Below are 15,094 nucleotides of genomic sequence, written 5' to 3'. Positions count from 1 at the left end.
AGCGGCTGCAGGTACAGAGCGCGGAGCAGAAACGCCGGACCCGGCGAAACCCCCGTGCAGCCCACGGTCCCCGCGCCACCGGGACCGTAATCAAGTTCCAACTGGAGCACGGTTGGGGCTTTATCCGGGATCACAGAACCCCCGGCGACGTCTTCGTCACCCGTAGGGATGTTGAGTCCCACCTGCCAGAGGGACACCGCGGACGTGACCTTTACCTGGGTGATGAGGTCACCTTCACCCGGCATCAGTGTGCCAAAGGACCGTACGCCCTTCACGTGCACCGATTGACGGAGGAAGAGCTGCGGTATGAGGGAGATCAAGAGGACCCGGATGGGTTTGAAGACTACCCTCAGGAAGGAGTAGGAGGGCATCGTCACCAATAAGAGGTGAACAGGACTGTACAAAGTTACCTGTCGGGGTATGAGAACTGTTGCCAATTTAAGTGGTCCCCGTTGGGACTAGTGTGAATTGTTCCCCGTGTGTCCTTATCCCCACAGGCTGAGGACTGTGAGCAGCCATTCCCCTACTCCCCACTGGCCGAGGACTGAGAACGGCCATACCCTGTAAATAGTTGCGCTTCCTAAAGCGCCCCCTTCTGGTTTTATAAAGAACTGTTTTTTTTTTTCCTACTAGTGACTGTTGCACTTTACCCGGTCACAAGTTGCACCGTGGCCGGAGGAACAAGAATGCTTTATATGGAAAAGTTTTATATCAAAAGTTTATGCTGCTAAGATAGTAATCTAAAAAGTTACCTGTAATATTATATCTTTTGATAATGTTTTATATGTTAGTGTATATTTTAAAAATTTTGTATGTTTTGTTTTATTCTTTTCCAGCCCGAGGACGTGCTGTGATTTACCAGGGGGGAATGTAGCACCCCGAGGACTCGGCTGCTACGGGGGTATTACACCTCAAACCAGAGGTGTGGTATTCCACTCCCGGGTAAGGATGGAGTGTGGGACTGAGCTCAGCTAGCTGCATGCACTACACTCATCCCATTTCCGGGGGACAGAACAACGGTACTCCCACCAGATAGATGTGCAGGTACGACAGCGTCTGTCCCTGGCTGGAGTGGGAGGGGGGGAGGAACATCCCAGTAGTGTAGGGGCAGATAGGGGAGGGGCTCTGGGCATAGAGGTAGGAGCCCATTGGGTGCTAGTCACCTGGGCTCACACATAGAGGGAGTATATATGGTGGGCAAAATCTAGAGACAGGGAGAGTTCAGAGGGAGAGTTCAGCCAGGAGGGCTGACAGGGAGCTGTGGCTCCGTCTGGGCCCAGCTCCAGGGCCAGGCCTGTAGTGGAGAGGAGGAGGAAGAAAGGCCCAGAGACGCAGGACAAGAGGGAACCCTGAGATCCCACAAGTTGACGGGTGAAGGGTTGGCAGAAAAGGGTACCGGATCCCAAGCTGGCAGAGGCAAGATATCCTTAACCAGGAACCGGAGGTCGTGGTCAAGCTTTGGCACGACCCTCACCACACTCACCAGGAAGGCATACCACGAATAGGGTCAGGAAAGCCAGAGAAGGTTTTACCACCAAGAGGCCCGAGGGAGCCGGACAAAGGTGGGTCCCTGGTGGGAACGGCCAGTAGGAAGGAAGAGAGGGGAGCTCAGGACCACGCTCTGGAACTGCCTGGGGGTTGGCCGAGTCCCACACCTGGTGGACGCAGCACGACTCGGGTGGTCACTCAAGGCCGGAGTGACCGGGACAACACCTGTGAGTAAAAACCCTGAAACTGCATCACATGTCTCTGAGCTTTCTTGCTGCACCATCACTACCACCATCATCTACACTTGCTGCCCTGAGGCCGTACCCCTCCCGTTGGGGGTTATACCATCTACGCTGCACAACCATATCACCGGCCTCAGCGGACTGTCCTGCAGCAGCAGCCCTAAAGCTGCATTCAACGGGTGGCGTAGTCGTACAACACCCTACTATTCAAGACACTGCCGCTCAGCTTGACTCCCTGGGCACGGACCGGGTCACCGCCACGAGACTACTACTCCCATCGGATCCGGCTCCGGGTAAGCCCTCCCCCGTGCGCGCGATGCCGCGCAATGAAGGCCCAGGGGCGCGTCACAGTCATGGCTTCAATGTTTACTTGGAGATACTCCTGTACCATCGTCTCTAGGCGTTGACTATGTGTCAGACTTCTTGTCTCCTGTGGCCTTGCAAAGGATGAGCTAAAAAAGTGGTGAAATGATTCCGCAAAATTGATGTTACCAGCAGATACTGTGGTTCTGTTACGGTTTGAGTGCTGAACACTTGACGGTCCCACGGTTGGCAAGTTGGAACTGTGAGATTCACTACGTGCACCACTGGTATTTTGTGGAAAAGCACATGTAAGATTCTGCAACAGTCTCTGCTGATACTCCTGCATGCGTGCATCACTTTCTATGGCAGGAATAATTTCTGCAAATTTACTTTTGTACCGGGGATCTAACAGTGTGGCAACCCAGTAGTCAGGATTATTTCTAATTCTCACAATTCGAGGGTCATGTTGCAGGTAGTGCAGCAAGAAGGCACTCATGTGTGTTGCGCATCCAGGAGCACCAAGTCCCTGTTGTGTTGGTGGCGAGGTACCAATCATGCTTCCTTCCTCTGTCCTCTCCCCCCAACCTCGCACAACAGAAATGTGATCAAGGTCTCCCTCATCTGATGAGTCTTCCATCAGTTCGTCCTCCACTCCTTCCTGGGCTCCTGCACCTTCCTCACTAGTTTGGCTGCTACCATGCGCCCTGGTAAAACCATCTCCCCCACCCTCACATGCCTGCCGCCTTGGTGCTGCCGACCGTCTGGACCTTGCAGATGTTAGCCCTTCCGCATACAACTCCTCCTCCTCTACTTCCTCCACCTCCTCTTGTGCCACCACCTGACTCCGAATTCTGTTTAACATGTGCTCCAGCATGTAAATCACCGGAATAGTCATGCTGATAATGGCATCGTCAGCACTAAACATCTTCGTCGCCATTTCAAAACTGTGCAGAAGGGTGCATAGGTCCCTGATCTGAGACCACTCCTCCAGCGTGATTTGCCCCACCTCTGGATCTCGTTGGCCCAGGCTATACGTCAGAACGTATTGCACCAGGGCTTGTCGGTGCTGCAACAGTCGCTGCAACATGTGCAGAGTTGAATTCCACCGGGTAGGCACATCGCATTTTAGCCGGTGAAGTGGCAGGCCCAACGACTTCTGTAGAGATGTAAGTCGCTGAGCTGCGGGATGCGAACGGCGGAAGTGAGCACACAGCGACCGTGCCCTCTGCAGAAGGCCTTCTAGTCTGGGATAGTGGGCTAAAAATTGCTGGACAACCAGGTTCAACACGTGAGCCATACAAGGCACGTGTGTGACATTGCCCCAGCGAAGGGCCGCACCCAGGTTTGCAGCATTGTCGCACACGGCCTTCCCTGGTTTCAGGTCCAGTGGAGACAACCATTCATGAAATTGGTTCTCCAGAGCTGACCACAACTCCTCAGCTGTGTGACTCACATTTCCCAGACATTTCAATGTAAAAACCACCTGATGACGTTGAGCCCTACTGCCAGCATAGTAAGGAGGTGTGCAGGATCCCTTCTGCGCAGTTAGAAAGCTTGTGGCATGACCAGACAGGCTTTGGGTGCAGGTGGAAGACCGAGAGGAGGTTGAGGAGGCAGAAGCAGTGGAGGAACTTTGACATAAAGAGGATTGACGCACAACTCGTGGGGACGGCAAGACTTGGACAGCAGCCCCTTGTCCTGCTGTCACCATAGTTACCCAGTGCCCAGTCAGCGACATGTAACGCCCCTGTCCATGCCTACTCGTCCAAGTGTCTGTGGTGAAATGCACCCTGTCACACACAGAGTTTCTCAAAGAAGCGGTGATGTTGTGTGCGACATGCTGGTGGAGCGCAGGCACACCTTTCTTTGAGAAGTAGTGCCGACTGGGCATCTGGTACTGGGGCACTGCGACGGACATAAGGTCTCGAAAATCCTCTGTGTCCACCAGGCGGAAAGGCAGCATTTCTGTAGCCAAGAGCTTGCAGATGGTGAAATTCAACCTCTTAGCTTTCTCATGGCTAGGAGGAAATGGTCTTTTACTTGTCCACATCTGAGGGACCGAGGGCTGGCTATTGTGCTTAGACGGGGTTGATAAGGGTGTCCCCGGCAAACTGCCGGTCTGTGAGGAAGATGCAGGTGGACATGTTAGGTTGCCTTGATCCAAAGGTGGTGCTATCGATGTCGGACAGCGCTCAACACCAGCTGGTGTTACCACCTCCAAAGAAAATGATGACCTGCCAATCACGCTGGCTGTTGCGGGTAAAGAGGTGGCAGGTCTGCGCCCCAAAACAGGTGTGACTGCTGTCCCCCCAGTCACAGAGGATGAAGAGGCCGCGGATGCACAAGATATGGCAGACGGTGGTTGGCCCGGCCGGCTAGGCCGCATTGTAGCACACTGAGCTTCCCACTGCAACTTATGCTTCATGTCCATGTGCCGGTTCATGCATGAAGTACTCAAACTATGTATTTTTTGGTCTCTACTTAGCTTTTGCTGACAAATGTTACAGATAACACGAGTTGGGTCATCTTTATCGATCTGAAAAAATGCCCAGGCTATGCAAGGCTTAGCACCCATGCGACCTGAAGAGCCACCACGACTTGTGGTGAGAGGCAGAGTTGTGTTTGAGGATGCAGTTGTTGACATGCTTCCAGTACTACGTCTCTGTCCAGGAAGGCGCAACCTGACCTCGTCGTCACTAGTATCTTCCTCCACCTCCTCTGCTGACCTCATCTCTTGGCTGACTGTGGGTTGACAGTAAGTGGGATCTCCAACCTCATCATCATCACCCTGTGCGTTATCACACCCGTCGTCCTCAGAGCCAACCTGTTCCTGCCCTGACAAAAAACTAAAGTTGTCGCTCCAATCAGGTATTTGAGTCTTATCATCATCTTCCTCATTGTCTCCACCAACAGGAGTTACAGTTTGGGAATGAGGGTCTACATTATGGTCAGAACCTTCTGCGTCTGGTCCTGGATCCGACTCATAAAGATTCTGGGCATCAGTGCAGATCATTTCCTCGTCTGGATTCACAGAAGCGCTGGAGTCGACCTCTGATTCCCAGGCTATAGTATGAGTAAACAGCTCTGCAGACTCAACCATCTGTTCTACCTCGTACTCAGACGGGCACCTGGAGATCTGGGAGCTGTGAGGAAGCAAGTGCGATTGGGGTGACACCTTTGAGGACTGGAGTATTTGTGATGTTGAAGTTGATGTGGAGGAGAGCCCACTTAAAGGAGCACTTGATATCCGTTGAAGCACCTGCTGTTTTTGTGCCTCATCTGGAATTTGTAGCGATTGGCGTGGCCGTAAGAAAGGGATCTTATCACATTGTCCGCTAAAAGAAGTAGACATTTTAGTTTGGCTGGAAGATGGTCTTTCTTCTGCAGATGTTACTGTTGCTTTAACACCTACCCCACGGACACAACCTTTTTTTCCCCTTCCCAACACGCCTATTCCCCTTTCCACCAGCAGCAGGCCTTTTTCCACTCATTTTGGTGGTTAACTAATTCACAACTCTGGAGTTGTTTGCACAAAAAAACAATGGATGGGAACCGAGCAGAGCTGAGTGGCCAAACTGTGGTATTAGGCCAAAACTATTGGCTGGGTTAGATGCAGAAAAAAATTATATTCAACTTGCAACCTGATGGAGGTCAGTATAGATGGACTAATAGAACAAGTCCCACACACAGCTAGAAGCCCAAATATTTTTTCAGAGGTAGATGCAGAAAAAATTTTTATTCAGTTTGCAACCTGATGGAGGTCTGTATAGATGGATTAATAGAACAAGTCCCACACACAGCTACAAGCCCAATATTTTTTCAGAGGTAGATGCAGAAAAAAAATATATTCAGTTTGCAACCTGATGGAGGTCAGTATAGATGGACTAATAGAGAAAGTCCCACACACTGCTAGAAGTCCAAATATTTTTTCAGAGCTAGATGCAGACAAAAAATTATTTTGAATTTGCAACCTGATGGAGGTCAGTATAGGTGGACTAATAGAACAAGTCCCACACACTGCTAGAAGGCCAAATATTTTTTCAGAGCTAGATGCAAAAAAAAATTATATTCAGTTTGCAACCTGATGGAGGTCTGTATAGATGGATTAATAGAACAAGTCCCACACACAGCTAGAAGCCCAAATATTTTTTCAGAGGTAGATGCAGATAAAAATTATTTTTAATTTGCAACCTGATGGAGGTCAGTATAGATGGACTAATAGAGAAAGTCCCACACACTGCTAGAAGGCCAAATATTTTTTCAGAGCTAGATGCAGATTAAAATTATATTCAATTTGCAACCTGATGGAGGTCAGTATAGATGGACTAATAGAACAAGTCCCACACACAGCTAGAAGTCCAAATATTTTTTCAGATGTACTCTAGATGCAGATAAAAATTATTTTTAATTTGCAACCTGATGGAGGTCAGTATAGATGGACTAATAGAGAAAATCCCACACACTGCTAGAAGGCCAAATATTTTTTCAGAGCTAGATGCAGATAAAAATTATTTTTAATTTGCAACCTGATGGAGGTCAGTATAGATGGACTAATAGAGAAAGTCCCACACACTGCTAGAAGGCCAAATATTTTTTCAGAGCTAGATGCAGATAAAAATTATATTCAATTTGCAACCTGATGGAGGTCAGTATAGATGGACTAATAGAGAAAGTCCCACACACTGCTAGAAGGCCAAATATTTTTTCAGAACTAGATGCAGATAAAAATTATATTCAATTTGCAACCTGATGGAGGTCAGTATAGATGGACTGATAGAACAAGTCCCACACACAGCTAGAAGCCCAAATATTTTTTCAGAGGTACTGTAGATGGAGATAAAAATTATTTTTAATTTGCAACCTGATGGAGGTCAGTATAGATGGACTAATAGAGAAAGTCCCACACACTGATAGAAGGCCAAATATTTTTTCAGAGCTAGATGCAGAAAAAAATTATATTCAGTTTGCAACCTGATGGAGGTCAGTATAGATGGACTAATAGAGAAAGTCCCACACACTGCTAGAAGGCCACATATTTTTTCAGAGGTAGATGCAGAAAAAAATATATTCAGTTTGCAACCTGATGGAGGTCTGTATAGATGGATTAATAGAACAAGTCCCACACACAGCTAGAAGCCCAATATTTTTTCAGAGGTAGATGCAGAAAAAAATATATTCAGTTTGCAACCTGATGGAGGTCAGTATAGATGGACTAATACAACAAGTCCCACACACAGCTAGAAGCCCAATATTTTTTCAGAGGTAGATGCAGAAAAAAATATATTCAGTTTGCAACCTGATGGAGGTCTGTATAGATGGATTAATAGAACAAGTCCCACACACAGCTAGAAGCCCAATATTTTTTCAGAGGTAGATGCAGAAAAAAATATATTCAGTTTGCAACCTGATGGAGGTCAGTATAGATGGACTAAAACAACAAGTCCCACACACAGCTAGAAGCCCAATATTTTTTCAGAGGTAGATGCAGAAAAAAATATATTCAGTTTGCAACCTGATGGAGGTCTGTATAGATGGATTAATAGAACGAGACCCACACACAGCTAGAAGCCCAATATTTTTTCAGAGGTAGATGCAGAAAAAAATATATTCAGTTTGCAACCTGATGGAGGTCAGTATAGATGGACTAATACAACAAGTCCCACACACAGCTAGAAGCCCAATATTTTTTCAGAGCTAGATGCAGAAAAAAATTATATTCAATTTGCAACCTGATGGAGGTCAGTATAGATGGACTATTAGAATGATGCTATGCCCAAAAGATTTTACTTCACTAGGTGCAGTAAAAAAATTGGTATTCTATACACAGGTGGTATATCTTGCAACACAGATAGGCTACTCCACTGACTAACACACTCTGCAATAGGCCAAAAAGGATTAGCTTTGCTAGATTCAGCCAAATGCTGTGAAAAAAACTTGCACAGCACTGGCACAGACCTGCCTGGCAAAAACTGATAGGAACTGATGTAACCTAGTCCTGAAAAGGACTCCAATTACAATTAGTCTTTACTCCCACAATCTATCTATTTAAGAGCACAGACCTGCCTGATAAAAGTCGTAGGAAATGCTGTAACCTAGTCCTTAAAAGGACTGCAATCACAACTATTCCCTACTCCCAAGCTATCTGTAGATTTGTGCGAAAATTGGCTTGAAATTAACAAGGTATAGTGCACACAGCAACAGCGGTGCCGTCTAACACGCAGCTGCAGCAGTGAGAAAATGGTGGCGACGGGGAAAATGGCTTGGTCTTATAGGGCAAGGACATGTGACATACACTGCCAATGACACATGCCCTTGCTTGTGTGAAAAAAAGCACTTCGCTCCGTGTGTGCGCTGCTGATAGGCTGACAGATTGCACCTCCCCACTGTAAATGCGGGAAAGAGAAAAAAAAATGAAGATCTTCATTGTTCCTGCAGAGATCCATCCCCTGCCCCTCCCCCCACCCCGCTGTACACTCAAATGCGTATTAACATTAATTTTCATCATTACTGAGAAAAAATCCAGTTATGATTTTGGTGCACGAACTGTTATCGAACATAACCTCGAACAGCCGAATTTTTCTCAAATTGTTCGTGTTCGCCGAAAGGCTCGAACACCGCCCAAAACAGCTCGAATTTGAGATTGGCGAACAGTTCGAGTAGAACAACGCTCATCTCTACTCCTGACCCTGGTATAACAGTCAGCTTCTGGTGAACCTGGGATGTATAGTTCTCCAGGGGTTCCGGTTATTTCTGCTGGGGATATAGGCCCCCCGTAGGCGCGGACCCGGTGTCCAGTAAATGGTTTTGAGGTGGGCTGGTTAAGCTCCTCTGCCCCCTATGTTGCTTGCTTACTCCACTCGCCTTCGGCCACGCTCGGGGCCCTCACTAGGCTTCACACGGGCAGTAGGCCTCGCTACTCTTCGCCGCTCTTTTGGCGTCGGCACGTCCTAGGCTCACTAACTCGAGCTCTCTGCGTCTGGACTGAACTGACTGAGCTCCACTGCAGGCTAGCTTCTGCAGGAGCTCCTCTCAACAGACTGACCTTCTCACAGACTGTGGACTCCAGACTGCATACTCCAGACTGACTGCCTAACTCCACCCTTCAGTATATATCCCTATCCGGGCTCCCTCTGGTGGTCTGAGGTGGTAGGGTGGAGGTGTGTGAATGCTATGAGGGCCTCTTGTGGAGAAGTCCGCCCATGCACCCCTCTGGGATCTGTGGCACTAATGCGCAGCAGGGCGCCACATTCCCCCCTAGCAAAGCTCAGTACTCCCGGACTGAAGTAATTTTTATAACAGGTAACAACAATAACTCTTCCCTTTATGGCAGGCACTTTGCTTGAACTATGCATAATAAAACATTATAAATAATAAATATATACATACATACAATAAGCAACCTCAGAATTTAAGTCTGTCCCCGGTGAGGTCCCCTGACAGGGTGTCCATCTCACGGGTAAAGTACAAGGTAGCTTGAGGGACCTGTCCAAAGCAAACCCTCAACATAGGCCCTGGGGTGGCTGCAGGGCATGGCGATCCTGAGTTGGACCTCCACTCTTGCCACCCAGACAGGTTTTTGTTCTGAGGTCACCTAAAGGGGCACTCCAGGGAGTGCAATTATTTACAGCAAACAGTTTTTGGGCTGCACACAGTCCTCAGCCACAAAGTTCTTTATGTACCCTTACGGCTAACTAGAGATAACAAGGGAAGTGTCCATATCACTTAAATTGTCCATTAGTAAGGCAAAGCACATATCAAGATACACGTACATGAAAATACACAAGACAATACCCCAGGGGCAACTATCTACACTGTCACAGTTTCCTTCTCTATTCTCTGTATCTGACAGGGGTCTGACCTCGTGTGCTACGTGTCGACCTACGTGGTACTGGGATGCATGAGGCAATAGTGTTTGCACTACCTCCAATTCTGTCAGTTCTAGGTGTGGAGGAACTGCAAGGCTGCCTTAACCTCTCTACGGGACTGGCAAGTGTACCATTGGCTGGGCCTTCTTGCTCTGCTCCAACCGGGGATCCTTCTTCCGAGCATTCTTCTTGAGCAGGCTCTTCTGAAGCACTTACAGGCTCTACTTGCTGTGGAGGGTCTTCTGGCTGTTGAAAGAAGTGGATCACAGGTATTATTACTGCTCCTCCTAGTTGAGGCCAATCTGCCGGGAAATCTCCTAAGTCAGTATGGAGTACTGCTTTTTTAGGCTCCTCAGGTACGGTGAGAGGCACTTATTCTTGGGGCTTTAGCAGGTCTGGACACAACTTCAGATGGTCTCTAGATACCGTTGCAGTCATCATTCCTCCGTCTTTGCTAATCAAACAGGTCTTCTTGTTATCAAATCTTGAATTTAACACAGTGTAGGGTTCTCTCTCCCACTGGTCATCAAGTTTGTGGTTTCTCCTTTTCCTCTTTAACACCACTTCTCCTGGTGTGAAGGGTTCTGCGGGCGCACTTTTATTGTAGTGGGCTTCCTGCTTGCTCCTTACCCGAGTGAGACTGTCTTCGACACAGGCCTGTACTCTTCTGTACTGCTCCTGTCTGGTCGTGTCCCAGTCCTCAGTGGACATATCTGCTTCTGGTTCTACTACACCAAGCTCCAGGTCCATGGGCAACTTCCCGGGTCTTGCTCGCATGAGATATGCTGGAGTACAATTGGTGGAACTCACAGGTATTTGGTTGTACAGATCTACCAGGTCAGGTAGTAGGTCTGGCCACTGATTTCTCTCCTCTAGTGGTAAGGTCTTCAGAAGGTCGATGATGATGTTATTCATCTTTTCACAGAGACCGTTGGTTTGGGGGTGGTACGGTGTAGTCCAGATCTTTTTACACCCGTACAGATGGCAGAACTCCTTGAACAATTCGGCTTCAAAGGCTGAGCCTTGATCTGTCAGCACCTGCTCCGGGTATCCATGGGGCCTGCAGAAGTACGCCTGAAACATCTTCGCCGCAGTTTCTGCCGTCAGATCCTTGACGAGAGCGACCACCAGGAACCGGGAGTAGTGATCCACCATGGTCAGGGCATAGGAATATCCTGACCTGCTGGGTGACAGCTTGACATGATCCAGGGCCACGATCTCCAAGGGTCGAGTTGTCTTGATGGGTTGCAGGGGTGCCTTCTGGCTGCTGTAGTCTTTTCTTCTGAGGCCACAGGGTCCACAACTCTGGCACCACCTCTCAATGGAACTGCGCATTCCTACCCAATAAAACCAACACTTCAGCAGGGTTTCTACCTTCTTCCAGCCAAGTTGCCCGCCTGATCGTGGTAGGCTTCCAACACCATCTGGATGTCTGTCTTGGGCACCACTATCTGCCATACCATCTCATAGGTCCTCGGGTTGACATACCTTCGGCACAGCTTCTCTCTATAGATGAACAGCCGGCTTCTCATTCCACAGTTGCTTGGCTTGTGGAGACGCATCCTTCTCCAGGGAGGAACATTCCTGGGGTATCAATTATTTGATACGGCTGAGAACCGGGTCGCTGTCCTGGGTCTCCTTCCAGCTGTGGTGAGGCAGGGGGTTTAACGTCTTACCGCGATGCCTCCTGGAGGCTCGTTGCTCGTGGACTACTCCATTACGGTGGAAGGCAGGTAGCTCAATCTCCTCCAAGTCATCCACTTCTTCTTCAGTGTCCGACTGGTGAGGCATCCTGGACAGGGCATCGGCGTTGGCATTTTTACCGCCTGCCCGGTACTTAATGGTGAACTGGTAGTTTGACAGTCGAGCCATCCATCGTTGTTCCATGGCTCCTAACTTGGCTGTTTCCAGATGAGTCAAGGGTTTATCATTTGTGAAGGTAGTGAACTTACTGGAGGCTAAGTAGTAGTGTTGAGCCACCCCCGTAGTGTTCGAGTTCGGTTCGTCGAACACCCGTGTGTTCGCCGAACTGTTCGTCGAACTGTTCGTCGAACACCTTCGAACACCGTTAAAACCAAGGGCAGGCAAACAAAAACACATAGAAACAAACAGAAAACACCTTCAAAGGTGTCCAAAAGCTGACAAACTGCTCAGAAGACACAACTAACACATGGAAAAGTGACAAGTACATATAGTCATGCGAAAAGAAAAGAGGTGGAGGAGTAAAAGGAGGGGGAGACACAAATATAGGCATGTCATGCCCTTCTAAAATCCAAAAAGTGAGAAGCCGACACGTTCAGTCCGCTCCTGCCCGTGCCACCTCCGTGTCGTCGGGTTTGTGCCAGAGCCGCGGTGAACCCTGACGGCCAGCCCCCCTCTACCAATACTGGTGCCTGTCCGCTGGTGGGTCGAGCGAGCCCCCCTGTGGTGGAGGCAGCTCTAAGCTTTTTAATTTAAATTGTCTCTCTAATTTGAATGAATACACTTTAAATCCATTTACAAGGATCTATTGGAGGGCAAGTCTCATGCCAGCAGCCGCGTAATTCCAGCTCCAGTAGCGTCCACTAAAGCTGCTGCAGTTAAAAAGCTTTTATAAGGATCGAGCTCGGCTGTCCACCGCAAGGCATCCTACTGCCAGTCCCAGCCCCTATGCCTTGGGGTGCCTCCTGATGCTCTTCACTGAGTATCCCGTGGTCCCGAAGCATTTCCTTTGAAAAAATTAAGTGTCCAAACTACAGGTGGTGTAGCTTGCTTAACAGCCGGGATAATCCGCTGACTAGCAGACACTGCTACTAGGCACAAAGTATTTCCTGGGCTAGATGGAGTTAAAAATTTGTAATTAGATACTCTCGTTGGATGCTGAGAAAGCATTCCATAGAGTCTCCTGGCACGCCATATATGATTCTCTTAAAAAGCTTGGGGTAGGGGTCTAGGGGACCCTTATATAGCCAAAATCACGGCCCTGTATCACAATACGTCACCTAGGCTGAAGATAAATGGAGCTGTAGCACCCTGAGGGCTCGGTTGCTACAGAGGTATTGCACCTCACCCAGAGGTGTGATATCTCACTCTCAGGTAAGGATGGAGTGTGGATCAGGACCCGACACCTGCATGCATTACACCACATTGCCGTGGGGCAGGGCGACCAATATGCCTCTGAGATGGGCACGACAGTCCCTGTCCCTGGCTGGAGTGGGGGGAGGGAACACTGAGGAAGGGGAACCCTGTAGTGCAGGAGCAGGGAGGAAGCAGTTCCTGGGTGCATTGAGAAGGGAGTATAAAAGGTGGGCACCATCTTAGTTCAGTGCAGAGAAGTCTGAGCAGAAGTGGCAGGGAGCAGGGGCTCTGCATGAGCTATGCTCCGGAGGCGGGTCTAGTAACAGAGGCCCAGGCCTGGAAGAGGGAGAAGGAAGGAAGAGGAGCGGAGAAGGCTCCAGGAACGAGGAATGAAGGGATCCCAGGGGTGCGGACGGGCGAGTCGCCACCGCACGCCCGAATCCACCTGCGTGGAGGGGTCAGGCCAAAGGGGGAGACCGGTCCCCGAAACTAGTGGAGGCAGGAAACGACCCTCAGCTAGAAACCGGAGGCTGTGACATTTTATGTGGCGCAGCCCCTCGCTACACCCGCTAGGAAGGCACCACATAGGGTCAGGGAAACTGGCGCCAAGTTTACCAAGAGGAGGCCCGAGGCAGCCGGACAGAAGGGTTGGTAAGAAAGGCCAGACAAAGGACACACAAAGGGGGTCCTGTGAAGCGCTCCAAAGTTATCTGGGAGTTGTCTGAGCCCCTCACCTGGTGAGCACAGTACGACTTGGGCAGCCGTTACCTGCAGACGTGGTCTGGATAATAAGAACTGTGCGTAAAGGCCCTGGACTGCATCACTGACTCCGTGTCGTTACTGCTGCTGCCCTGCACCATCACCCCCATCCTCCGCATACACTGCCCTGAGGCTATACTCCTCCCGTGGGGAGTTATGCTACGCTCTGCTGCACCCACAACACCAGCCTCAGCGGTCTGCCCTGCAGCGGAGGTTCACTCTGACCGCAATCCACGGGTGGCGTAGTCGGACATTTAAACATCAAAACCACATAAATAGTTCCACCACTGGTTTGACCACCCTGAGCCACGGAACCGGGTTGCCGCCACGAAGACTACAACCACCAGCATCCACCAAAAAGGGTTCGGCTCCGGGTGTCCCAAGGCCCAGGGGGTGCATCAGAACATTTTCATCACCTTTCACAATCACCAATTGGACAAGGCAGGGATGTCCTCTGTCCCCTCTCTTATACATCCTAGTGACGGAGCACCTGCTCTCATCAATTCGCCATAACCCCAATATTAGGTGGATTGAGGTGGGAGGCACCGAGTACAAGTGCTCTCTATTTGCTGATGATGTCCTAGTATATATCACTCAATCACATATATCCATCCATGCTGTTATGGCTGAAATAGATCACTTTGTTACATGGTCAAAATTTAAAATCAATGCAGCGAAGTCTGAGGCCCTCAATGTCTCCCTCCCCAAATCCATGTAGGATTCCATCCAGTCCAACTTTCCCTTTGCCTGGCCCTCACAGGGTATCAAATACTTAGGAATTCCTATTCATAGAGACCTCTCCCATCTATGTTATCTTAATTTTGGGCCCTTTATTGAACAACTCCATACAGACCACGGTTGGCAAGTTAAAACTGTAAGATTCACTACGTGCATCACTGGTGTTTTGTGGAAAAGCACATGTAAGATTCTGCAACAGTCTCTGCTGATACTCCTGCATGCGTGCATCCCTTTCTATGGCAGGAATAATTTCTGCAAATTTACTTTTGTACCGGGGATCTAACAGTGTGGCAACCCAGTAGTCAGGATTATTTCTAATTCTCACAATTCGAGGGTCATGTTGCAGGTAGTGCAGCAAGAAGGCACTCATGTGTGTTGCGCATCCAGGAGCAAGCGAGGTAACAATCATGCTTCCTTCCTCTGTCCTCTCTCCCCAACCTCGCACAACAGAAATGTGATCAAGGTCTCCCTCATCTGATGAGTCTTCCATCAGTTCGTCCTCCACTTCTTCCTGGGCTCCTGCACCTTCCTCACTAGTTTGGCTGCTACCATGCGCCCTGGTAAAACCATCTCCCCCACCCTCACATGCCTGCCGCCTTGGTGCTGCGGACCGTCTGGACCTTGCAGATGTTAGCCCTTCCG

Source organism: Phyllobates terribilis, unplaced genomic scaffold, assembly GCF_046119375.1.
Source record: "Phyllobates terribilis strain yellow unplaced genomic scaffold, ASM4611937v1 Scaffold_5__5_contigs__length_657084704, whole genome shotgun sequence".
NCBI classification, from domain to species: domain Eukaryota; kingdom Metazoa; phylum Chordata; class Amphibia; order Anura; family Dendrobatidae; genus Phyllobates; species Phyllobates terribilis.
The sequence above is the reverse complement of the archived record's forward strand: the minus strand, read 5'-3'. Positions refer to the sequence as shown.